This window comes from Ochotona curzoniae, unplaced genomic scaffold, assembly GCF_017591425.1.
Source record: "Ochotona curzoniae isolate NIBS_2020 unplaced genomic scaffold, NIBS_Ocur_1.0 contig_2210, whole genome shotgun sequence".
NCBI classification, from domain to species: Eukaryota; Metazoa; Chordata; class Mammalia; order Lagomorpha; family Ochotonidae; genus Ochotona; species Ochotona curzoniae.
The window spans coordinates 25,551,443-25,579,143 of record NW_024465369.1 but is presented as its reverse complement, the minus strand read 5'-3'; the positions used below and the strand labels follow the sequence as shown (position 1 = coordinate 25,579,143).

At 37.0% G+C, this 27,701-nt stretch overlaps 1 protein-coding gene and 1 pseudogene across 2 annotated transcripts in view; both read left to right on the top strand.

Annotated features, from left to right (window-relative positions):
- The window catches only part of KCNH7 (potassium voltage-gated channel subfamily H member 7), a 436,066-nt gene that overhangs the window by 190,800 nt on the left and 217,565 nt on the right, over nucleotides 1-27,701 (top strand). The window lies entirely within an intron of this gene.
- Nucleotides 15,220-15,747, top strand: LOC121150633 (annotated as a pseudogene).

Sequence of the window (27,701 nt, the reverse complement as noted above, 5' to 3'; positions counted from 1 at the left end):
ACTGGAATCCCTATAAAGCCAAGATTATTGGAGCTGCCTTCCTAAGAAGTAGGTCAGCCTTGAGCTAGAGACATCACAAAGACTGTTAGGCATTCATTAACATTCTGTGAAAACCTGGCCACCATAAGGAAGCTGTACACAATAAAGGAGATGCTGATGTTTATTATAAAGTTATTAAGAGTGATTACTCTCTCCTACTTAACAAGAATTTTGTTTAATACTAATGGATAAGATTAACTGACAACTTTGTTCATAATGGTGCCATGCTAATTTTGCCATATGTATTATCACCCTTATTTCCTTACAATGGTTTGATTTAGATTCAAATATGGCAACCATCTTGCAGATGAAGAAAATAAGACTAGTAGAAAGTATTGTACATGCAATGCTACTATACATTTTTGATAAAGGCAGGTCTTTTAACTCCTTTACACTTCATCCACCATATTTTTGCTAATTAGTTGAAATAAATTTGTACCTAGTGTTGACACATAATGAAAAAAAAAATCATTGTAGCTATTGAATGCTCATCTTAATTGACATTCAAGTTCAAAAACTTCTGATAGCAAGAGGCAGGGATCATTCACCGTAACCACTATAAAGTTGTGACAGTTGTGTTCCACATATTGAATTTTAATGACTGCATTTTGGAATTGCAAAGGATCCTGTATGTAGCCTTATGCCTATCTTTTTTCCTCCTCATCGTTCAAGCATTTCATGATTTCCCACAGAGATATTACTAATGACAGGATGAAGTGAAAATGGAGAGGAAAGCAAAGAGAGAATGAGAAAGAGTGAAACAGTAGAGAGAAAGAGCCCCTTCATCCATCTGTTGTTCCCAAAGCCCTGCAATGGCTATAGTTGGACTGGGCTTGGATAGAGCTGGATTCTACGTGTTCAACGCAAATCTCCCACAGAGGTGGCAGGAAACCAATTACTTGAGCCATCATTGCAGCCGCTTGTGATCTTCTGGTGACTGAGATCAGGACTGGACCTGGGTGCTGAGTCCAGGCACTGGGATAAGTGCTGAGGTTGTCACACTTGGCACCTTAATTGCTTAACTGCTCATTCAACTCACACTTCCTGCAATGGAATCTGTTTTACAGAAAAGCAGAAAAGTGTACATGACACATAGCCTTATAAATTTGAAAAGAGCCATGGCCTCCTTAGGTTTAACAATTACAGATATGAAAGAATTAGATATATCCCATTAATTTGCAAATGACCTGACTTAGGCAGTATTGTGTCTTGTTTCCATGGTGATATTTTTCCTTTAAAATTTCACTTAATATTTCAGTAAATGAAAACTCAAGTAAAGGCAAATAATGCAATGCCAACAGGATTTCTAAAAAGTTTCATTTTTTGATTTTGCTTAAAAAGTAGGCAAAAGTTTTTAGTTGTAAAGTGATAATTTTACAGGATCAAGCAATTAGGTTCATATAGCCATCTCTTATATGATTGCTATATTTACCAGTATTTAATATTTAATAAAATGGATGGAGGGCAGTCTTAATTTGCTGTAATTATGTTTTAAGGTTTTCAGAGAAGGGTATTAAATTATTAAAGAAGAAATAGACTTTTGGGGAAAACAATTAGTGTTATTTGAAAAAGCAAGCAAAAGGGGTCCCTCCCTTTTTGATGCATGAGGCATTTGAACCAAAAGAAAAGTTTATTCTGAAATTAAATTGCTTCTATACAGCTTTAAAAGAAGGGCTATATTTTATCATAGGGATATCAAAAGGTTAAATTTTGTATTTGTGCTTTTGATAACACTTCTAACATTGGTCATATTTAGTCTACTTAAGTATCTTTTCAGTTTTATTCAGAGTAAGATAGGTGAAGGTTTTTGTCTAAGAATTCTGGCATTTTGTGATAGAAGCCAAGGAAATCTTCCAACTGATAAAAAATAAGTGATTGAACCTATGTGCAAACTTAATGGTTATTCTTCTGTAATCATTAGTCATTCATTTTATTTATGTATACTACTTCACCAAAAAGACACAGAACTTGAGCTGATTTCCTATCATTTACATTATTTTACTTGCTCTTTTCCATTAAGCGTAAAAATTGTTTGCTAGCACTAGATTCGATATTATAAATAGTACAGATTATACTTAACCCTATTTTCAAGTCTGTTTCTCAACAAGTTACACAAATGGGCTTTTTAAAAAAATTATTTCTGTATTTATTTTTAAAGATTTATTTAATTTTTCTTGTAAAATCAGAAGTATTCCGTCTGATAATTCACTCCCCAAGTGACTGCAAAGGATGCAGGAACTTCCTCCAGGTCTCCCACATGAGTTCAGGAACGCTAGGCCTTGGGCCATCCTAGACTACTTTCCTAGGGAAACTCACAAACAGGGAGTTGGATGGGAAGTGGGGCTGCCAGGATTAGAACCGGCACCCACATGGGATCTCGGAGCAGTCAAAGTGAGGATGTTAGCCACTAGGCTGTTCTCTCTCTGTTAAAGTTTTATCTATTTTATTGAAAAGGCAGATCTACTGCTAGAGAAATGTCTGTGATGGTTCACTCCCCAAATGACCGCATTGGCCAGAACTGAGCCAACCTTCTAGAAACCAGGAGCCAGGAGCTTCCTCAATGTCTCCAATATAGTTGGAGGGGGCTCCCAAGTCTAGACCATCCTCCACTGCTTTTCTCCAGCCACAAGATGGGCGTCAGATGGGAAGTGAAGCACCTCAGTGCGAAATGATGTTTGCATGGAATCCCATTGCTTGCAAGGTGAGGATTTTAGGCACTGAGCCATTGTGCCAGACCCACTGCTTTGCTTCTGATGTAGCTTCCTGCTTATAGCATGGAAAGTACCACAGGATGATTGAAAGTGTAGAACCACTGTGCCCACGCACATATGGGAAACCTTCAGGTAGCTTCTTGCTCTTGACTTCAGACTGGCCCAGAGCTGGTCATTGCATCCATTTCAGGAATGATCCAGAAGATGGGAACTCTCAGTTTCTTCCCCTCCCTTTTAATTCAACTCAGAGTTTCAAATAAAATAATAAATAAGTATTAAAATAAAAATAAAAGGCAGAGTGGTAGTGAACTTACAAATGATAAATACATGTTCTGCTACTCAATAGTAATGTACCCATTGATTTTACAAAGCATAGGGTAAGAATGGGTCATTTCTTCCTTCCTTCAAGAAATGTACAGGGTAATCTAATGAGATTATTTTCATCCATACCAATAGAATATGTTGTTTTCATCTGTATGGAGTAAAAACTACAAGTATGACCACCTAAGTTTAAAATACCCTTGTGACATTAATATTTGATAACAGTCATATAAAAGAACTTTCATGTGCCATCTTATAATTGGGATTGGATTATCCAGGTTTGGAAACAAAGGAGTAAAATTCCCTTGGTGAATAAGAAAAGATGAGAAACTAACCAGGCTAATTTTGCATGGATTAGGAAACTCAGTGAAAGTCCAATAAGTAGTCAACAGCAGTAATCAGCATGACATTGACTTTCTAATTAATCTGGAAATAGCTATAATGACTGTCCTGCTGATGAAATGATTCAGGTAGAAGCAGGGTAACATCTAATGTAAAGCCTTTTGGGGGGAAAGAACATACATTTCAGATATATATAAAATTTTGTTTTCTGCTTCTATTTTCAACTACCTGGCTGATTTACTCTCTATTTGAACTTGCAAACTTTAGGCTAGTATAATGAATGACTGCACCCCATAAAAAAACTTCTGATTGACAAAAAGGAAAAAAAATGGCTAAATAAATACTATAAGACATTGATTTGGAAAGGAGACATTTCATGCATCGATTCTTTTTCTTTTAAGATGTATGTATTTTTAATGAAATGTCAGATTTACAGAGAGAAAGATCTTTCATCTGTTCTATCAGTTCCCAAGTACCTGTACAATAGCCAGAGCCACGCTGATCCAAAACCTGCAGCCAGGAGCTTCTTCCAGGTCTCCCACTAGGGAGCAGGGTCCCAAGGCTTTGGGCCATCCTTGACTGCTTTCCTGGGCCACAGGCAGGGAGCCAGAAAGGAAATGAGCAGCCTGGATAAGAACCAGGTGCTCCTATGGGATCCTTGAGCATGCAAGGTGTGACTTCAGCCACTAGCCTACTGTGCCAGGCCCCATTAATTGATTCTAAAATGCTTGAAACCAAAATAATTTCCAAAAGGAAACCTAAGTGAAAGGAACATTATTATCAGGGAAAAGATGAGAGAGAGAGAGTTTTGGCAAGTGAAGTACAAAGTTGTCTTTATTAACTCTTAGCGAAAAGTGATCCCTCATAAGAAATGTGTTTGGTAACTTGTTCTGTCAGCAGGATGTTTTCAGGCACCCCCTGGGTCGAGAACAAACCTTCCTAGAGAAATTGAGCTTTCTTGTGTGAGAAAACAATAAGATTTTCCAGCAACTTTTCATAAGTGCGAAATGCCAAACCCTTAATAGAAGAACTAAGCTGTTTTGTTAATTTTTCAATGGTCACTTTGTGCAAGAGAAAACAGAGTTCTTAGTCAAGACTTTCCTTTCATTCTTAGGTAACAAGACAAAGAAGACATGAATAGATCAGTTTCAGACACAGTTATTATCCAAACAGTATGAGGAGAAATTGTGATTCAGATGTGTGCTGCCAAGGCAGCAGCTCTGGGTCTGAGTGGGTGGGTATAAAATCAGCGCGAAGATCTGCAGAACTCTGAAGCCAAAAAAGTAGAATTTAGCTCCTAGATTCTTGGGATAAATACATGACTCAGTGCATCCTAGATCAGTCTGAAAGAAGCAATGATTGGGGAATGATTATGCAGTGAAGTAGGCCAGAAAACATACAGTATCATTACTATTTTCTCTTATTTTTTTCCCCAATATTGGTCATTTCATTTTATTTGCTCGGCACTTGAATTTTGAGAAACTTCAAGAAACAAGGTATGTCTTAACCATTTTTGTATTTTTGTATTTCTGTACCCAGCACGTATCTGAGCATGTGTACATTAACTAGTGGCTGAGGGAGTGAAATTACAAAATAACTACAGAATATCACTTCTGTGTCAACTATACTCAAGTGAAACTCTTTTTCTTTTTAAAAACATTTATTTTTTTTAATTGGAAACTCAAATATACAGAGAGGAGAAACAGAGGAAGATCTTCTGTTCACTGATTTCATTCCTCAAGTGGCAGCAATGGCTACAAACACCTGAGCTGAGCTGATTGGAAACCTGAAAACTCTTGTGGTTTGTTGGCAACGCCCGCATCGCCACATATTTCCAGCCCCCGAGCCGAGCGGAGGGACTAGGCTTATGAGACAGACAAGACAGACAACACACACAACACACTGAGGCTCATTCTTGTGAAGTGAGGCCCTTTATTCAAAGTCAAACTCTTATATAGTCTGCTTGACCCCTCCCAGGATCTTCCCAATGGTTAAGCAACACCTAAGCTCCCCCAAGGACATGCAAAAAGGGGAAGCAGGAAGAGGGAAATTGCAGTCAGGACGTGCAAAAATGGGAAGCAGGAAGGAGGGAAATTGCAGTCAAGCCACGGGCTAAATGTATCAGGCCATGATTGCCCTTCCTGTTACACCTTTGAGAAACAGCTGAGCTGTGGAGTTAACTCTTGGGAGACCAGGGCCTACAATGGTTCTGCCAAACGGATGCAGGGTCCCAAGGCTTTGGGCTGTCCTTGACTTCTTTCCCAGGCCAGAAGCATGGAGCTGGATGGAAGCAGGGTCTCTGGGATTTACAACAGGGACCCATATGGGACCCCAGGCTTGTGCAGGGTGAGGACTTTAACCATTACGCTATCGCGCCAGGCCCTGAACTGGAATTTCAAGGATGATATTTGGAATTTTCTGTGAGGAAAACAAAATCAGTTCAGGAAATGCCTAGAGTCCGCTGGTGTATAAGTCATTAAATACTATGAAGAATTACAATAAGGAATGTTATGAGGTGCAGCCAGTGATTGCTTCTTCACCTCTCCTTATGTACTCTTCCCCTCACATCCTCATTCAGCAGGATATTGGATACAGATGAGTCCAATTAGTCTAGGTGTTTTTAGCCACAAGCCCACTTCCTGTTCCTGCCCAGGCCAATAAGCGTTAATCAACTCCTTAGCCCACAACAATGTATAGAAACAACAATGACATTTTACCTGCAGTAGTATTTTTAAATTTAGAGCCAATAAGTAATAATTTTTCAACTGACCATTTCAAGATATCCCTGCAGAGCGGAAGAGGAGGAAAAAAAGATAGATCTTTATTATTAAAGTTAAATAATTCCTACAGATGCTAAACTATTACTAAACCAGCTAAAATGTAATCTCAAATTTGTTATTTCAAATTATGTCTTGGCACATAGTTGGCCTGATTTATTTTTTTTAAGATCTATTTTATTTTTATTGGAAAATCAGATATACAGAGAGGAGGAGAGAAAGGGAGCAGATCCAAAGCCAGGAGACAGGAGCCTCTTCCAGGTCATCCATGCGGGTGCAGGGTCCTAAGGCTTTGGGCTGTCCTCAACTGCTTTCCCAGGCTACAAGAAGTAAGCTGGATGGGAAGCGGGGTTGCTAGGATTAGATTCCACACCCATATGGCATCCCACCATGTGGAAGGCAAGGACTTTAACTGCTAAGCTATGGCACCAGGTCCGGCTTACCTAATTTAACTTGTGTGTCAATGAGTATTAGTATTATTCACATGTATTTTACTATGGTTTTTTACTAAGTTTATATTCATCTGGTTCCTCTCTGCTATTTTATTCACTAATTTGACCCTGTGTAATGCCTATTACAATACAGAAGTGGAAATTGGTGGCTAATTGCTGGGCTCAGCAATGTATGTTGTTCCCCGAAACTGAAAATGAAAGTTAAATATAGCAGTCCATGCCTTTTCCAACTTTTTATAGCTTGGAGAAATAAATCCCCCCTGTTGAATGGCTCTGGCAAAATAAGATAAATTAAAGTTCAATTTCTCTGTGATGCTTAGAAGTCTTCGTCTAAAGAAAAAGGAATTAACTCACTAATCAATTGATAGTTTATCTGAGAACAACTTCTGAGAGCATGATCTTTTAAGCTGGCAGAATGTAGGAATTCAGTGTCAATATGGCTTCAGTATTCTTTTTTGGTTGATGTCACGTATAATGAGAAAGAAAACCCTCTTATATTTTGAAGAAATAGCCCCACTGACACATGGAAATTGTTCTAGTGTATTTTTCTTTTATTTAGACTGTTGATCATTTTCAACTCATTATGTTAAATGTCTAAGTATTGTTATAATGCAAACTCATCTATTTTCTTTTGAAAAAATGTTCTTTTAATTATTCTTAAAATGGTTCTGACAACTTGTCTGGGCCGTTATAGATAGCATCTATTTCTAACAATGGTGCTGCAAGCCTTGAATTCAGGTAAATAAGCTTAGATATTATAACTGTACATCCACTACTCATTAAATGCTATTTAAATTGCCATGCATGAGAAATGTCAGTCACTTACTTTTGAATGTAAGAGAAATTTTGTATCTTTAACCACAGAAAATTAATCAGGATATGCTTTGACATCCAAAATCCTGTATTTTGTCTCTATCGAGGGAAAAAAAGAAACGTTTTTTTATAAAATAGCACTCTTTCATTCTCAGAACTTGTTGAAAGATCATTATGATTGTAGTAATTAGGTCTTGAGATTAAAATATAGTGCTTACATTCTGGTCTGCAGATACGCTAGAGTTTTCTTTGTATGATCTGTGCTTATATATACTTATTTTTATTAACAAATGACATGCATTTGGTAACAGCAATGTTCACTTCCACCACAACTAGCATTTGTTGTTGGAAGTGCAAGTGAAGTACTCAGCATGTTTGCCTAGTGGCTAAAGTCCTCACCTTACACACTCCGGCATCCCATATGATCAACAGTTCTTATCCTGGTGACCCCATTTCCCATCTAGGTCCCTGCCTGTGGCCTGGGAAAGCAATTGAGAATGGTCCTCAGCCTTGAGACCCTGCACCCACATGCGAGACCCAGAAGAGGTTGCTGGCTCCTGATTTTGAATCAGCTCAGCTCCAGCCTTTGCAGCTGCTTAGGAAGCAAATCAACAGATGGAAGATCTTGCTCTCTGTCTCTCATCTTCTCTATATATCTAACTTTCAAATAAAAAAAAAAATAGAGTAAATCTTAAAAAAAAAAGTGCAAGTAAAGCTGCATGTCATAGGTAGATAGATTGATAGAGTATATATATATATTTCAAATATATATGTATATTTGAAGATAGATAATCTATTAAATGATTATCCTTTTAAGGATAATCAATATATATTCACAATATCTCAGCTTATTTGCCCTAATTATATATTAGCAACACCATTATTAGAAACAGGTGATATCTATAACAGTAAAATATCTCCATATCTACAGCACTGCACAGACAAGAGGAAACACCCCAAAAGTTGAAACATGCTATAACCAAATTCCTCTTAGTGTTAGCTCTGTGGTAAAATCATATCGAAATGAACTGCAATTGATAGGCCACTTTTTATTATGCCCTCTTTATTCCCTTTTGGAGATGAGGAAATGGAAGGCAGCAAGTGTAGGGAGCAAGACCCCAAGTTTGTGTTTTCTTTCCCCGGGATAGTAAGCAGAGATTCTCCCAACAAGGACTCTTACACTGCCTTTCAGAATAACCTGCCCTGCCCCAGTCTCTGCGTTGCCTTGCCCCCAAGGAGCAAGATCTACCAAGATTAGAATTTTATAATTGTTACATCATTTAATACAGACCTATAAGGCTGTATTGTACTCATTCTACATTGGATACTAATAGTTTTACTTATTTCTTAATCACACCTCCTTATAGCTTTTGAGTGTCTGGGTATCTCTAATGAGGATTTTTTTTTCGCATATCTGTGAATAAGTTTTGTGACAAGTTAAATACTGGCCTCTTAGTTCATTTGTAAATACATATTGTAGTGCTCTAGGAGTTTAACTATTAAGAGACACAATTTTATACCTAGAACAATACCCAGAGATCAATCCATTCTTTCCCTGAAACCCAGCATAGGGCAACATTAAAACCAAGGAAAGCAATCACACTTTTTGGGTGCATGACCATTTAATAATAACTGTGTATTGAGAAGAAACTAACTGAAAATCGTTTGACATATGCCAGCCTTGAAATCTGTTTGATAACGCTTCATAGATTTTCATTCAAAGAAGTTAAGTTAGTCCTAACTAAACCACTGTGCTCTGTGCATGTTATTGTGATCAACTGGCTAATATCCTGCCAATTTCTGTGACTTTCATGCAAGCAAAGCCTGGATACTACCGAACAAAGTGATGGCATCTATCCAGATTAGTATTCTTAGTAGTATTTTTATGTGAAGGTAGGTCTGATCACTCTCATCAGCTAGACTCCAATCTTTGAACAGCCAACACAGGAGTATGTTGATGACTATGCATATGGATGGCAGTTAATTCTTTAGGAGCTTAATTTAAGGCTTTCTGCAGTTTCTAAAAGTAAGTGGGAAAATGAATAGAACAGAATGTTCTCATTCTTCAAAAATAAAATAGCAAACTCTATATCAAGAAAAATTAGGCTGAGTATTCTTTAAAAAGGCACATGTAAAGTAGTGTAAGGAAAATACCCTTTAATAGCTATTTTATCTTTTGAAATTTTGGTTGTTTTTCTCAGAAAAGAAATATTTGCACTATGCATGCACTATGCAATGCGTACTAATCTGTCGACAAAGGAAACTCAAAAAATGATTTCAGTTTTGCTAAAACAAAACCCATTGGTTATTTTTAATCTTGGACAACTTATGTAAAAGAACATTTTACATAAAATTTTAGTGCAGAGACAAATGTAACCAGTGAATAATACTTATTATTTTTGCTTTTCCTGAGTGTATACACACAGCTAAGGAATTAGTGTCAATTATGTATGGCTGCATTTAGTAAATGTCTGTTATTTGGATATATATGTAGATAATAATCTTGCATGTTTTTATCCAACCACATAGTTCATGGTATATGATTATGTTATGTAAGTTGACTAGTTTATAGTGGTTGAGAAAAATGTATTTAGCACAAAGTATTTCAAAAATCCCCGAGAAGTATTTATAGGGTGATATTATCCATAGAAAATTCCTATTTAGAGTATCTCATTTATTGATCACAATGCAAGTCAGATCAAATTAGTGTTACAATGAAAGGAGCAATTCAGTGTTAGTATTTTTTATCTTTAGTACACCAGAAATGGTTACCAGCAAAGGTGAGGAAGCTTTTAGTATCTACAATGCCATGGATCAGCTCTACATATTTTCTGATTTCCGAGATGAATTGATCCAGGATTTGAAGTAGTGGAAAAACAAGAAATCACAAAAATAACATTATCAAGTTCTTCCTGTGTCACCAGGTTCAAAATTGGCAGTATTCCACAGGAGTGGACATTCGTAAGAATCTCGTTTAATCATGAGTATATTGTATATGTGTATGTATATACGTATGTATACGTCGATACATATGTAGATGTGTGTGTAGAAAAAATTGGATTGGAAGAGAGTTTGGGAGAAGGTAACTTAGTGGAAGTATTTGGGGTTCAGGAAATAAATTTGGGTCATTCATGTTTCAAGTGTCCCTAATCTACTTCCTGGAGCTGTTTAATGTCTTCTGTTTGAACACAGAAAGTTTAAAATACCGCAAATTACCTAACATACTGGTTCTAAGTACTAGAGACTTCTTGGTGTAAAGTAGTTATGTGACAGAAGGTCAGAGACAGGAGAATATTCTGGTAGATTCTTGGCATTGAAAATCCAAAGGATGCAAGAAAAATCCATAAGAAAATGTCCCAACATATATATTCTTAATTTCACTGTCAATGACTATCAAACAAACAGCAAAATGGGTCCTTAAGACCTCATCATGCCAAGAGGCCACTGAACTTATCTGGACAATAAGACGCTGAACTTTATGCTAGGCATGTGTTTGCAAGGAATGAATCTCAACTGAACTTGAACTATGGTTATGCAACAAGGTGGAGGAATCCACCATGGGGGGAGGGGTATGGGAGGGGTGGGGGGAATCCCCAGCGCCTATAAAACTGTACCACATAATACAATGTAAACAACAATTAAAAAAAAATGAAGCAAATAAAAAAAAAAGACCTCATCATGGAATAAGTGATGTAATTTTAAATGATTTAAAATCAAATGTGATGGATAACAAACCCCAAATGCAGATTAAGTTACAAATTTCTAGGATTTGAGAACTGATATTGTCAGTAATGGTGATGAAAAAATAAAAAACTATTTTAAACAGAAGTTAAAATGAATATTTTGTAAGATATGGTTTCATGTGTCAAAAAAAGCAAGCCAGTGATGTTATGACATTCTTTAATTTTCAACAAGGTCAAAAGAAAGAGAAAAATTCCACATTTGAAAGTATCAGCATATGCGTGACTTCCATAGATTTAAAAATTTCTGTACCATGTTGATATCTAAAGCTCTAGATGAGATCTTTGGTATAATGAAGCTCAACAGCCTCTCAATTGAATTAGGGAATATATAAATATATGTATATGTACATGTATATGTATCTATGTGTATACAAGAGACTGTGTAATGATTCCATGCAGTATTTGAGATAACTGGAGATCTGGGGCTGACCATGGGTCTTGCAATCTTAGTAATTTGGACTTAACTTTCCATTATTATTCAGATATTTTTGCAAAATAAATTATGATAAAATTTCTAAAGTACAAACATTGATAAATAGCATACTTAGTGTAAATATTTAATCAATACTTAGTGTGTTTTGCAGAATAAGACATAATATAAATTAGAAATAACAAATGAGAATGCTGAACTCTGGGATGTGGCTTCTGGAAGAGATTAGCTTAATTATTGCAAAACATCTTCCAGGGTCTACAGACTAATTTGCAATTTTCAGTGATGAATTTAGTGGTCAACAAATGCTTAAGAGAACAGAGAACTATGCCATCCATGACAGGGTACATATTGGCCACTAAAATGTCCCCTTGAGAGAGGTGTATAATTATCTGTCTTTTAGTTGGTTTTCAGGTTATGCTCTCAGAGAAATAGCTACTTGAGAAGTTCTCAGCTGGCATTGATTACGGAGGGTTTTCTAGGAGACAAGGAAAAGGGATTGGGGTGTGTCTATGTGTGTGTGTGGGGGTACACACGTGCTTTAAGAATATTCTGTAGGGGGAAAAAAAGATAATTCTACTTGATTTTCCATGTTAGAGAGACTTGTAAAAAATGTTAGGCATTTCTGTTCAAAGTTCTAATTTTCACTCTGAGTCTTTTGTTTTGACTGGCCATAGGTTATGCTCATTTAATGAAATATTGTTATTTTCTAGCCTTAAACATAATCTTTCAGTGACATCTTCCTGGGCTTTTGTATTCTGGGTGGGAGCGTGATTTTTAAGTGAATTATGTCATATTTTAAATTTTTCTTAATCATTAATTTTTCTCATTACATAGTTTGTGAGTGAATATGCTAAGAGATCTTGTCACAGTAATTAATAAGTAGTAATTAATAAGTGAATAAATAAGACTGATAAATGAATTGACTATTCAACAAAAGCTGCCTAAGATTCTAAAATCCTGAAAGACAGGATTTTTTTTATCTCGATTCAGAGAAGAGGGATTTACTCATGTCAGAATGCTAACAAATATTTGCTGAATGAATGAATCAAAAATGAATATGTCCATGAACATAATAACACCCTGCGGTTCTAGCATCTTAAAATCCAGATATGCTACTCTTTTTTTTTTAAAGATTTATTTTTATTATTTTTTCATTGGAAAGGCGGATATACAGAGAGGAGAGACAGAGAGGAAGATCTTCCGTCCGATGATTCACTCCCCAAGTGAGCGCAACGGGCCGATGCTATGCCAATCCGAAGCCAGGAGACTCTTCCGAGTCTCCCACGTGGGTGCAGGGTCCCAAAGCTTTGGGCCATCCTCGACTGCTTTCCCAGGCCACAGGCAGGGAGCTGGAAGGGAAGCGGGGCTGCCGGGGTTAGAACCGGCGCCCATATGGGATCCTGGGCGTGCAAGGTGAGGACCTTTAACCACTTGCGCCACCGCGCCGGGCCCCAGATATGCTACTCTTATGTATTCTTATTTAATTAATCTGATGGTGTGTCTTAATCTTTGTTTGAGAGTCCCCACGTTCAACATAGTGATTAAGATACCATTTGAGTTTCACTCATCCCTTATCTGCGGGCCCTCATGCAATTCCTGGCATTGCTACTAATTCATCTTCCTGAACATTCTTTTGGTATTTTTGGAGATGGTGGACTGGTATCCAATCAGTCTGGAGGGGCACATGCAAGTGGTGATAATTTTTGCTTGGTGGCTGGAATTCCTGGAAAGGAAATCCTTTAACATGAGATGAAACATCAAGATATTATCCATTTAAGGTACAGGTGACCCCTTAAGACCTGTGATAAGAACATCATGGCACCAGTAATTTAGTACTTTGTAAAAGCCAGCTGAACAACTCCCTCAAGTCAGTGAACAAATTCTCAGCATGAAATCTGATGACATTGGTATGTTTTCTCTTATATATGGAAACCATACTGTTTTTTGTTTGTTTGGCTATATCTCATGTGTTTTGATGTTTTTTTAATTTAGTTTTGTTCATTCCAAATAATACTTTTCTCTTGTCAAATTCATCACTAGCTCATGGATTAAAAGGTGGCATAATTTTTTCCAAGAGACTTTTGTGTTTCCTTTTTGTCACTCATGTGTTGTTTACTCAGTGGCACATTTTTTCATTGTGCTGTGATTTGTTGTTGATGCTGTTGTTGTGGCTGTTCTAACTCATGCCAGTTGTTGACTTTGTTTCATGGCTTCTCACTTAGGATAATGTATAGTGATAGAGTACTGGGTTCTATTATATATAAATGTGGGGGTATAATGGAATATGCATCCCTGCTACCAGATGAAAAGATGGGTTCGCAATGAAACTGTTGGATATGTGATGATAACGGGATGCTGGACTGTTTGACATTGTCTGTACCAACAATGTCGGGGTACTTTGAAATAAGAGACTTATTGAATTATGATTCCTTATGAAGGTCTGCACCGTTGTAGTAAAATGGGGACAATCTGACGGAGGGTAGTAGTTTGGGCAGAATTCCAGCCTATATGAAATTGTACCACATAATTAAAAATAAAAATAAATCTGATGATATTGAGCATCTGACTTCCAGGCATCCTGTAGGGCTTTGGTGTTCCTGTCTTTTGCCATACCCTGATTATACCAGTTGAAAGGAACTACGGAGTAAAACAGTGAAAGCACATTCTCTATCTTTCCCTATCTCCCTGTTTCTATACATAAAATATTGCTTCAGATGTGATGTACTCTGTTGGACAGTTTCCCATACTTCCTCTAGATCATATGAGACAGAATTAAAGATATTTGTTAAGCTAATTGCGTTAGTTTGTGGGATTACCTTGATGCTTAGCTCTCTTGACATCTGTAAACATAAAACCATAAATTTTTGCAAATAAGAAGTAATGAAACAAGACACAAATAAACGTTAAACTGATTCAAATTGTTAGTACAGTTTTTAAAATAACAGGGATTATATCGTTTTTGCTGTGGTAAAATTAGATTTAGTTTAATTTTTAGATAAACTAGTGATTCGTTTGCATACATTCCAAGTAAACTGCCATGTTTGTATTTCTATTGTGCTAAGATGACCTTTAACAAAAAGATTTTAATTTAATTTTAATTGTTAAAGTATTTATTATTTCTTTGAAAGTCAGAGTCACACAGAGAGGAAGAGACAATCCAGAGTTACCTTTCATGTGGTGGTTCACCTGTCAGATGAGAGCTGGAGTGAAAGTGGAATAACTGGAACTCAAATCAGCACCTACGTGGGATGTCACAGATTGTGGGTTTATGGGCTACACCACAATCTGAGTCTCCTAAGACGGAGATTATAGACACAGGAATTTAACCTGTTAATTAAGACCCCAGTTGCGATTATGACATCCCATGTTAGAGTTCCTGGGTTGAAGCCCTGGGATCTCCCAGTTGTAGTTTCCTGCGAATGTGAACACTGGGAGATATGAGGTAATGGCCCCAAACACTGGATTCATGCCATTCATGCCACAGCCCTGAATTGAGTTTCTGGCCCACAGCTTTCATCTGGTTCAGGCCTGACCATTTGATCTATTTCGCAGACTCAGGGAGATTAAAAGCAGTACTTCAGCACAGAGATGGAGCTGGAAGAGGGGACGCCCTTGTAGCAGCTGCAGAAGCTGCTGGCTGTGCTGGGTCTACAGCTTCTTCACAAAGTACTGGATGGCATTTGTGGCCAAGCTTACCCTCTCCACCAGGGATTCCACAGAATGGAAGCATGTACTAGAAGACATCACCCAATTTTTCAAGCTGTTGTGGGTAAAAATTTGTCTGATTAAGAGGTATTCCAGCAATTGAATCAGTTGAATTCATCTCGTCAATAAGCTATTACAAAATGCTTGAAAACTATGAAAGACGAAATCAAGTGGACTGTTAGGAGAAATAGTTGATATTTTGTCTGCCCAGCTACAGCGCTTTGATTCGCAGTTAAAGCTTGTACTTTCTAGTACAAGATTGCTACACTACAAATGCCACTATTAAACCTACAACTAGATGTCAAAGAAAATGGTGAAGTAAAACCATACTCTATTGGAATGAGTAAAGGACTCCAGAATCTGATAAGTTCCATCGAAGCAGCTTAGAAGGTGGTCCTGCAGTTGCAGTAACTGGAAATGCCTAAGACCCATGATGACAAGGATACACTACTACCCCTCCCATGGCAGAGAGGACCCTTGCGTTGTATTGACTTCTCCACCAAGCTGAGCATGCAGCAGTGTTGGAGATTTCAAAGAAAAAGAACAAGAAATTACCTGGTTGACAGGAAGTGCATAACATGAAAGATCAAAAAGCCATAGTAGCAGTTTATATTTTCATGATTGTGTTGCCTCAGTTATTAAGTATTTGAAAAATCTTTATATGTATATTTTATTGAAAGCAAAAAAATAGACTCTAATCTAAGTGTACAAAGCACAAATATACTTGAATATTGCTTAAAGAATTATGTGAATAGGAAGGACACATGTTATGATTATACACTTAATTTGTGATATTTAAAAACTTTCTTGAAGAATGCATAAGCTGCAGTTGTGACTCAGGACATTCCATATCTTTCTTGTATTCCAAAGGAAAGGTAATCAAGTATAATGTTTCTTAAGAGAAAAATTATTTGTCACATACAATTAGGAGAAAGCAAATTGATGTGCAAGACTTTTAGTTTTGGAATTATTTAAACTAAAATCTAGAACAAAGGAGTGGAACTGCATTATTACATATGCATCTCTGTATCTGGTTAGATGTTTATGTTCAATAAAAGCAATAGATGTCATTATATAGTGTATTCAAATAACAGATGAGTAAGGTCTGTTTTTGTTATAGTCTCTTAAGCTTGAATGTAACTCTTTTGAATATTAGCAAATTCTTTGGAAAACAAATTGTTTTTAACCTCATTTAACTTTGATGACAAACATTCTGAAGAAATGAAAAGTTTTATTTAAAAAAAAAAGCAATTCATGACTGAAGTCATACAGCTCAGTAGTGACACATCAGAACTACAATCCACATTTTCTGAAATCTGGTTCAATTTTTTGCTAATTAAAAGTTTTAGTGGTTTTAACTTTTATATCTCTCTAAAACCAAGTGTCCAGGTGTTGTTCACCACATTTTCAGCCTGAAGAATGGTTAGCAAGTATGGAATGTAAGGTTCATTTCACATGTAAGCATACAGGTTAGATAGAATTGAATTTTCTTCCTTTATGCCATTAGTCATCAACTAAACTTTGAAATGAAGATCAGAAGAATGAAGACATAGGCAGAGTGACTATGCTTCTCATACCTATTTACAATCAGAAGACTTGGCATTACTGAAGAACTTTGCCTGATTTCCATACCTGTAACACTTTGGATTTCAAAATAATTTAGAAAATCATATCCGGGCTGGCTTTGTGGCATAGATAGTAAACTCAATAGCTGAAAAGCCAGCATTCCACATGGGCACTAGTTTGTGTCCCAGATGCTCCACTTCAAAAAGCAGTGAAGATGGCCTGAGTGCTTGGGCCACAGTCACCTGTGTGACAGACATGAAGAAGCTCTTGGATGCTGCTTTAGGCCATGTTCAGCTCTACCATTTGTGGCCTTCTGAAGAGCAGAAACAACAAATGCAAGCTCCTTCTATTTCTGTAACTTTCAAATAAATAAATAAATAAATAAATAAATAAATTTTAAAAGAAATAATAACATTAGAAACTCATCTCGACAATTTTCCAATTTAGCAGTTTGTAGTATAAGTGTGAAATGGGAAATCATTCTGTTAATTACTAAGAAATTAAAGTTGTACTTTTGTTGTGTATTTAAAGTATGGGTCATTTGTACATTGTTGCATGTGTATTCACAATTATAATTACACTCATAAATACACTTCCAGAGTTAGGAGTTTTTGCTAATAGAAATACCTCAGAAAGAAAAATATCATGACGCAAAGGGAAAATGTAATAATCTCGTTGTTTTGCTAGCTTTACCATAAACAAATTGATTCTAAATTTGCATTAAGTGCATGTTGCATTAATGGTGAGTAATTATAATTAAAATAACAATAGATAATAGTTTCTGAATGTGCAATTTGCAATAGGATTCTTAAGGTAGGATTATGATTTTGGCGTGCTATCACATTTGAGAACTTTAATTAATTTTTTAAGCCTCCAGAGAATTTAACAAAGAATTCACATGTCCTCTGAGTCAAATATTAGCTAGGTTTAAGTTGTTGCTTGATTCCTTTAAGTATTGTATTTTTCTCTTATTCTTTTATGTAAAAAGACAGCATAGTAAAATAACTGTTTGCTTTTTTACAATTAATACATAAGTAGCAAATATTTGATGTGCTAAGAAGATGAAAAGAATGTAATAGCAAAGCTTGCGTCATAATACTGAGGACAGCAGTTTTCCATGCTTATAAGAAGGTAGTTGAACAGTCTCATGATTGTCTGTGGGCTCCATACATCCTAGTGCCTGATGAATACTTGTTTTATATAAGGTAGAACTCAGGGTAAGGGATGTAAATGGATAATAATCTTCCCGGTTTGAGATATAAACACTCTCTGATTTGAAGTTCCATAAACAATATAGGACACAAATTCTCAAGTATGCTAAGGAATTGCAGATCTGAATAACTGCACAATTTAAATCACATTAGTACAGCTAAACTGTCAATATATGAAAAAAACGAATCAGTGCAATCTTTTGACTTTTTAAATTGTGAAACACTAATTCAACCATATTAAATGTTATTAATAAAAAGTGAATGAAGATAATGAACACATATGAACCTACTACTTAATCAAAGGAATATAAACCCAAAGACAGTTCAAGAAGCCTGTCCAACATCATTTTCTTCCTTTACCAACTACAAGAGGTAATAAATACCTGATTTTAAACTTATCACCATTGCTGTGTTTCATATGTCACTAATAATATGCTTATTCCTCAAAATAGTATTAATTTATATTATACAATCTACGTAGAGTGGACCAGTCAGAAACCAGCAGCCAGCAGTGTCCTCCAGGTCTCCCACATGGGTGCAGTGTTCTAAGTCCTTGTGCCATCCTCTGCTACTTTTCCAGGAAAATTCTTTGCAGCTCTCAGCAGGAAGATGAATCAGAAGTGGAGCAACCGGGACTAGAATCAATGCCCATATGGGATATTGGCATGTCAGGTGGAAGACTAACTAGCTATGCTACCATGCCAGCCCCATGATCCCTTTTTTTTAACTTAAGACTTTCTAATCTCTCAGTTTGGATATTCATGGGTTCATTTTTGAGAAACATGTGAGATTTTCTTCTCTTTTATTTTTCTTTCATGGAATCTTTTTGTACTAGAAGCCAGCTAAATGCATACTAATTCTCATTTCCACTTAAGTCACTTAAATTATATCATATTTTTCCATTTTGTGTCTCTGTGTTCAATACAAGGTATTTATTTAAGTAAGTATTACTTCCATTATAGTTTTGGGTAGTGTTTTTAAGGTTTGAATTGACTTTTACATTTAAATTTTATTATTTTTTTCTCTATAAATTCTTGATACAATAATGATAATATTTTAAACATATGGTCATTTTCCATGTTCTATTTTTTTCTCTAAATATTTTAAGTGCATTATGTATCTTTTATATATATATTTATACATGTATATTCAGTAAATAAGTTATTTTGTATTAATGTAGACTTGATTATAATCACATATCTGACGCTTCTCCGTATGTGTAAGCTGTGGATTTTGAGTTTATGCTTAATAGCGCTTTGTCTTTGGGAATCCCGACAAATATCGCCTCCTACCAAGTAACTCTGCACAATATAAATGCATATCAGTTTATTAGGGTAATTTTCTATTTTGGATTTCCTAAATAAAAAAGAGTAAATAGTCCCCTAGTATGTAAAATAGCAAAACCCTTTTAGTGAGATTTTTCCCACTCAAACTCATTTTAAACCAAGTTATTTTTAGTTCACCTTTCACAAGTGTGTAATCTTTTAGTTTTTCAGCTCTGTTTCTAATCAATAATTTAATTTTCCAGAGATTTGGTAGGTGTCATGACCTCTAAGATTGTATAAGTGTTAATGCTCAGCCTTGATGATTGTCAAAATACATAAACTTTTGTAAAGCAGACCTGATCTGTGCATCAGATTTTACTCTCTATTTTTCACGTTCTTTTTACCTTTTTTTCACTTCATTTTATCCCTTCCTAAATTTGAAAGTTTGCATCTGAGTCCCCAGTGATTCTTTGCTTTATATTGTCCTGCATGTCTGTATCTTTTGTCTTTGTGCGGTTTTTCAAATTACTTGATATATCACAATTATGACCACAGAAGCGAATTTCTCTCCTTTATTATAGCCATATATTGTTGCTTCTGACTCCACAACTCTAACATTCACCTTTTCCACAGAAAAATCTCTCATTTTTCCTAAATCTACTTACAAATTAAGACTCAACTCACTTTTTGCATCCTTTGTAAAGCACATCTAGACTGTGTCTCTCTTCTTCAGTGACCTGAACACATAAGGGAGTCAGACATTGGATCAACAATATTGTTAATCTAGATTTCTACTCAGTTGTAAGTGTCCCAAGGAGCCACAGCTTCATCTGATTCTCTCATGTGGGTGGCAGGGTCCTAAGTGTTTGAGCCTTCCTTTGCTTTCTTTTCAGGGACATTAGCAGGAAGCTGGATTCCAAGTGCATATGTGGGACTCTCAGTGATACTCAGCTGTGGTTTGCCAGCATCACAAGTGAGAACTTAACTGGCATTTCAAGTACATCATAGTCTCAAAAACTATTTCATTCAATGAAATTTTAGAAATGCTTTGGTAGCTATCCCCTTAAACTAATGTTCTTTCATTGTATCTTGTTATTTCATATTTCATGAGACATTGTTCCATTGTCAGTTCATCCCAAGAATGGCATCTAAGTATCAGAGAACAGTGTTATACACAAATTGCTCTCAGAGGGAAAACAGAAGTCTAGAGATGTGATCCTCTATGAGGTTTCTTCATTCATGCAGTAATATCTCTTGGTTATTTTATTAATGCTCACCCTGGTAGACCTCTTAGATGCTGAAGGAGGGCTGTGAAACACAAGATTTGTTCTCTTTGATTCTGGTTGTTGAACATTATGTCATTGCCACGGTCTCCATTTCCCCGCTGTCTTCCTATCCATTCCAGTATGTCCTCCACATGTCTCACAGTGGGTTTTCAGGCTCTCAATTTTGAACCCATACAAATGTGCTGAAGACAACTCTGTAAAGTTTAGCTTTACAACAATTCTTGATGGAATTTTTTATGCCTCCTAGTTTCTGTTCATATGATTTGATTGGTGAGAGACAGTGTGTGACTTTTTCTTGGTAGTCCTTCAGTGAGTAGGAAATGGAAATTTTCTTTTCACATTTTTCTAATACACTTCCTTGATTTTGGCCAATAACATATTTTCATTAGTCAGATTTTTGATCCTCTTACAGAAAAGACCTTTTTTCTTTTTTGAAAAAAATGAGAGAGAGCTGTAGAGAGACAGAGACAGTTATAGAATTCTCACTTTAGGGCTTGCTTCCTAAATGACTACAAGAGGATGGGCTGATGCCAGGACCTAGGAATTCATTCCTGTTCTCCATTTGGTGGCAGGAACTGAACCCCTTGAGCCATTACTTCCTGCCCTTCATGTTGCACACAAGCAGGAAACGTTGTTTCACAATAGAACTGCCAAAGTGAGATGCAGATATTCCAACTAGTGTCCCAATTATAGACAAAACACCCATTTCTAATATGCCATTTAGTATTTTTATAACAAATTCTGATTCTCATTGTGTTCCTCTGTCCCTGCCTTGGGGAAAGAAGGCTATGCCTAATTACCAGAATATTAACCTAGGCATGACTTCAATGCTTTCTCAAAGATGACTGAACAAAATAACTGCTGACTCATCTGCCTAGTACCATTGTTCCATTAAGCAGACCTTAAATTCACCAGCATAAAATTGGCAGAAAGCACTGGCTACAGAATTTGACGCTATTTTCACAAATCATGGATCACATGTGAGGTAATAAAATTAGAAATTTTTTGTCTCCAAAACACGTGTAAAGATAGTTTGTAACTATTTTTATTTTCTAGCTTAATCACAAAATTAAGCTGACACGCTTTTGCTCTAGGCCTTGGGACAATGAATTCCATGGAGAAAATGTTTCTTGAAGATGGTGTGGAGAACTAAATGTAGGTGGGAAAGGTAACTCATTTGACTGTTCCCTGAAGAAACTGTGATACATAAAATGAAAACAAAAATGCTTCCCTGCACATTCAGTTGAGGTTTGTTTGCCTGGACTTTAAAACCTTTCCATTTTTATTGCGAGAATGTACTTTTCCAAAATAAAGAATGCCCTAATACAGCATTGAAGAAATGTGACACACTCTTGACCTTGTTTTCAACTTTGGGTGGTGTGTGACTCCTACTGCATCCTTGGTCTCGGGCTCATTTGAACTTTGACAAACAAAAGTGCTGAAGAGAGAAAGACATAGTGCACATCACCTTCCCCAGGTTCCTTTTACTCATAAAGACAGTTTAGAACCTAAACTTTCTTAAGGATGACCTGCTTTGGTATATAATTAGACTGAAGTAGATTTGGATTATTACCACCTGGAAGTTTTGGTACACACCTAGACAGATTTTAGGCCCAGGCCCAGAACCTCACAGCACCTTAGATCACTCCTACTCTTTACTCAAGTGCTCTGCTCATTCAGAATCACCGTTATTTTCTGCTCCTCTTTTTGGGCACTTCTCTCCTTCCAAGTGCTTTCCTCCTTTTCCACTCCCCCCCTCCCCGGGTGCTTCCCTTCTTTTCTCCGCTCTATCAAATCTCTTTTCCAAAAGGAGGAAAAAGTGCTAAAGAGTTTTTCCTAACTTCATTTATGCATTCTTAGCACTTTCTGCCTTAAGTAACTCATGTTGCCTCAAGGCCAAAACACCTAAAATACCTTCACAGTAAAATCCAAAAGAAATATCAATGAAAAGATTGGACTAAGTGATCTCTAAGGGCCCTGCTACAGATTAGATTCTTGACTTCCAATGAGGACAACAATCCAAAGGAAAAATCCAATCCCATTCTTAAAAAAGAAATTCTGCACATATTATAGGAACTTCTGTATGTAGAAATGCTGACTGGTGGCATACTAAAAGAATAAATAAGAGCTACATCTCTGCTTCAACAACCTTACCATCTCATTATAAGGTTTAGAGGAACTACCTAAAAGAAAAATTTAAGTATTTGGCAGATTACATTTATTTATTCGCTGATGATAAAGGAACCCAACTATTAACCTTTTAAAATATTTTTATTCATTAAATTTTTCTGAAAGGGAAAGAAAAGAGAGAATGTCCATCCTGTAGATTCCTAGATCACTCTCTAATATTTGCCATAGTTTGAACCAAAGTTCACAGTAAGGGAGTCAATATGCATGTCCCATGTGAATATTTGGGACCGCTAATTGAGCCGTCATCTGAATGCTTGAACTTCATGGTCACAGCAGCAGTAAGTCTAAAAGGGAAATAGCAGCAGAACTGAAACCCCGGTGCTCCTGTAGGGGATTTTGCTGTTTCAGTGTGTTTACTATACGATGTGGTAGATTTTACTTGCAGATGATGAAGTGAGCAATATAAGTGGCCATATGGAAAGGAGATTTGTGTTGGGAGGATGTAAAGCAATTCTCATAGGAGAAGAAAACATCTTCTTGGAAATAGGTGTTTCATCACTGGTGTGTGTGTGTGTGTGTGTGTGTGTGTGTGTATAAGAAAGAGAGCAAATTCCACTGGCATACATTTGGCATGGGTCGGGGGCAGACCAGGCTGAATCAGTTCACGTCATCCACTGGTAAATCCGAATGCCAGAATAGAGTGTGGGTCGAATCAGATTTGGTCGCGGAAAAGCAGTACACAACACTGAATGCCAAGGTGAGGTTGCCTGAGCCAGATGTGACCGCAGCACCCACTCAGCTCACGTGAGAACAAGGAAAGGAGAGGGCAGAGCTGGCAGGGGATTAAGGGGTGGTTCCCTAGCTGAGCAGCTACTCCCCCTGGGGAGCGTGAGCTGGGATGGGGGTAGACCAGAACAGGCAAAGCCACAGCACCTCATGTGGACCAAATCAGGGGAAAACCAAGCTGGGCTGATTATTACTACTGGTGCAATCTGCAATTAGAGTGGGTGAGGGTTGTTGGGGCTTAGCCACAGCATCAGCTGGCGGAAGCTGGCACTGGGGACTTGATCTGTCAAGTTAAACCACAGAACCACCTGGAGAGAGCACAATCTGGGAGTGGGAGTGATCTGGGTGGGAAATAGTGGGCTCCTCCTTCTTGGGTTGCCACCCCCCACGGGAGGACACGAAAACTAGGACGGGCTGGGGTGGCTAGACAGACACCCAACAACATCCATGAAGGCTGGATAGTTGAGCTGGTTAGATGGACTTAGGTTACAATACCCGCTGACATGTATGAGAGCAGAAGGGAATGTGGGACAGACTGGACTAGTCTGCCACACATACTGGCAAACCAGGATAGGGGGTGGGCCTGGTTGGGGTTATTGTGGGTTGCTCCAACTGGGCTGCAGCTCCCACTGGTTTATGTGAGGGCCGAGTGTGTGCTGGGCAGAACCAGGCTGGACTGCCACACCCATTGGTTCTAGTGGAAGACATGGATGGAAACAGAACCAACCCAGCAACTGCAACCACTAGCTGATCAGGGTGATGAACTGTGCCGGGCCCTGTTCTTGCTAGAACACACAAGAACCTGGACTGGGAATACCTCAAAATTTCTTTGAGGATCTCCCGAGTTGAGATGCCAGACTCAGAACCCAAACCAAGACAAGACAGAACAAGTCAATGAACCACCTCAGCTATTTATTGGCAGCGAAATGCTGGACAAATGGAGACTCTACGAAGGACTGTGTCAATCAGTGAATTCTTCAACAACCTCATCATGCTTGGAGTGGCGAGATTGGCAGCAATTCATAAAAGGAGAACTATCAAAACCACTTGAGCAAGTATCTCAGAGCATGCCTCACATCCAGGACTTGGGGTGGGTGGGAGACTGGATGGGGCTTCTCCCTCTATATCCCCCTTTACTTCAGATACATGAAAGAAACAATATGGAAATAGTAGTGTTATCCACTTCCCTATAGCCCTTGAACCTTTTTACCCTAATTAACTATGTAAGGATTGTCAAAAATATAATTTAAAAATAAATAATAAATAAATGTTTTTTTAAAAAGAGAGCAAATTGGTTTAGAGAAGAACATCATTGGAAATTTGGACATTCTTCTAGATGTGATCTATGGTCCTTATTAATGGTATTTCTTTTCAATTGAAGAACAACTGAATGTAAAATCACAGTGTGAGGTATAATTATGATATGTCAAAAACAACAGCAAGTGAACTGTCAGTTCTGTGTGGTAAACAGATTGCTATGACTTTAGATGTTTACAACACAAGCAAATTGACATTTACATCACTAACATGTGGTATCTAATTCCTATTAGAGTTACAGCATGATCAAAGGCAAAATGTTAATAAATGTATGGAATTTTCAATTGTCTGTGGGAGGAACTATTTGGCATAATTGACTAGCTCTCTCCAAATTTGTCATTTTCCTATTTCTGAACATGACTTTCGATAGTTCTTCAGCATGACCTCCCACTCCATTTGCCTACTGGGAGAGATGAGAAGTTGCAGTAACTTTGATGACCTGAAATAAGTGACTTCTAAGCACAATATTATGTCTGCATAAGGCAAATCCAAGATACATACTAGAAGTACACTGGTTACAGTCCTGAGGTCACTTTTTCCTATGCCTATAAGCATAGACTAACACAATTGGAAACAAATTTGTGATTGAAGTTTAAAGTAGTTGGTTATGTTGCTATGCGTCTATCATCAGTTAATCATGCTGTTAACTAGTAAAATAAAATTCCTTGTACACTCAGAGTATCAGCCATGTCCCATGTGGAGCTGCTTATGTTTGAATACCTTGTGTCTCGATATTATTCACACAGGTACCTCAAGTTCCATCATCAAAATCTGACTCCTTTGTGAGTATCCCAGTCCTAGCACAATCCCAAACTTTAGATTTAGGCATTGCATATTTATTTGATCTAGAAACGTGTAAAAAGTGAGTCAGCTTTTTTAATATAAGCAACCTTGCAACTCATCACACAGTCTCATTTATACCTCAAAATTATATTCACATCACTGTCTCAGTTGAATTTAGAGAAGCTCAAAGTATTCGTTTTTGACGTAAAATGTAAGATTTTAAAATTGGATACTTTAGCTAAGTGTATGCAGTGTAGTATATCAATTATTAGAAGCTCAAAATGTAACCATTGTATACTATTTAAAATTTTATTCACTTAATAATCTAAAATATTAATTACTAACAATGTGAATCATTTTACAAAGGTTAAACCTTTATTCATTAGGTACATCTGATGCCAATAAACTATGCAAAATGTTACAAATTACCTTCATTCTTTCAGATATATTTCACTTTCTCAAAATTTGGCAATTTGAGAGCCATTCTTGCAGTGCAGTGAGTTAAATCACCGTGATACCTGCTGATTCTAGTCCTTGAGGTTCTGCTTAAGATCGTCTTCCAGCTGATGTGACACTAATGGCAGTACAAGATAGCCCAAGTATATGGGATCCTGTCTTATATATTAGACGCCAGAATAGGGTTCTGGGCTCCTGCCTTTGACCTGGTCCAAATCCAGCTTTTGCAGTCATTTCAGGGAGTGAACCACTATAGTTCTCCCCTCCCTCTCTGTCTCTATGATGCTCTGACTTTCAAAGAATAAATAAACATTTACAAGACAGTTGGCAACTCTGTTGTGTCAATATGCCATTTTTCTATTAATTTTCAAAAAGCTACAATGTGTGTTGACAAATAAACACATGAAGAAAACATATTCCACAATCCTATCACCTACAAATAATTATTAGTTATAATCTGGTATATTAATTTCTATTTATTAGATTTTTTATTAGATTTTTTTCTAGTGGGGCTACTATATAAACATAGTAAACATCTTTTTTTTAATATTAATCCAAGTCAAGCCATACCTCTAGGAAACATATGTTTTAGTAGTTGTAACTTTTTCCAACATATGACTATAACATAATTTATTTACTGGATTTGATGGGAATAAAACTTAACCTGTTTCCAGGTTCTCTCCTGCTGAAAATAGCATTTTGGTAGTTATCTTTTTTAAACCCCCCTTTTTAAATAAAATAGATTACTTACATGCACATTTAAGGATCATTTCCCTGAAGAGAGCTTGATTATCATGTATCACAGTGAATATTGCTTTTGGTCAACCCTTTTGGGAGTTCTGTGTCCCTCCTGGGTTTTGTTTCCCAATTCTTTCTCTAGATTAGGGAAATTTTTGCCTATTTTTTCATTAAATACCTTTGTAAACCCAGCTTCTCTTTCTGCACCTTCTGGGACTCCCATAACTCTTATGTTTGGCCTTTTAACAGTGTCCTTCAATTCAGCTCTACTTCCAGATTTTTGCTTGTTTCCCCCTGGTGACAGCAAATATCTTCTAATTTTGAGATTTTTTTCCTTTGCCTCCTTCATTCTATTTTGAAGACTCCCCATTGTACTTTTTTTTTTTAAGATTTACTGTTTTTTTTTATTGCAAAGTCAGATATACAGAATGGAGGAGTGACAGAGAAAAATCTTCCATCCTTTGATTCACTCCCCAAGTGACTACAACGCCTGGTGCTGTGCCAATCCGAAGGCAAGGGCCATGAACTTCCTCCAGGTTTCCCACATGGGTACAAGGTCACAAGGCTTTATGCTGTCCTCAACTGCTTTCCCAGGTCACAGGTAGGGAGCTGAGTGGAAAGCGGGACCAATGGGACTAGAACTGGTGCCCATATGGGATCCCTGCGCATTCAAGGCAAGGACTTTAACTGCTAGGACATCACGCTGGGCCCTCCACTGTATTTTTAATTTGTTCCACTGTATTCTTCATTTCTGATATATCAGCTTTCATTTAATTTGTTTCCAGTGTGACATATTTTTGAATTCCTTGAATGCCTGCTTTACGTGC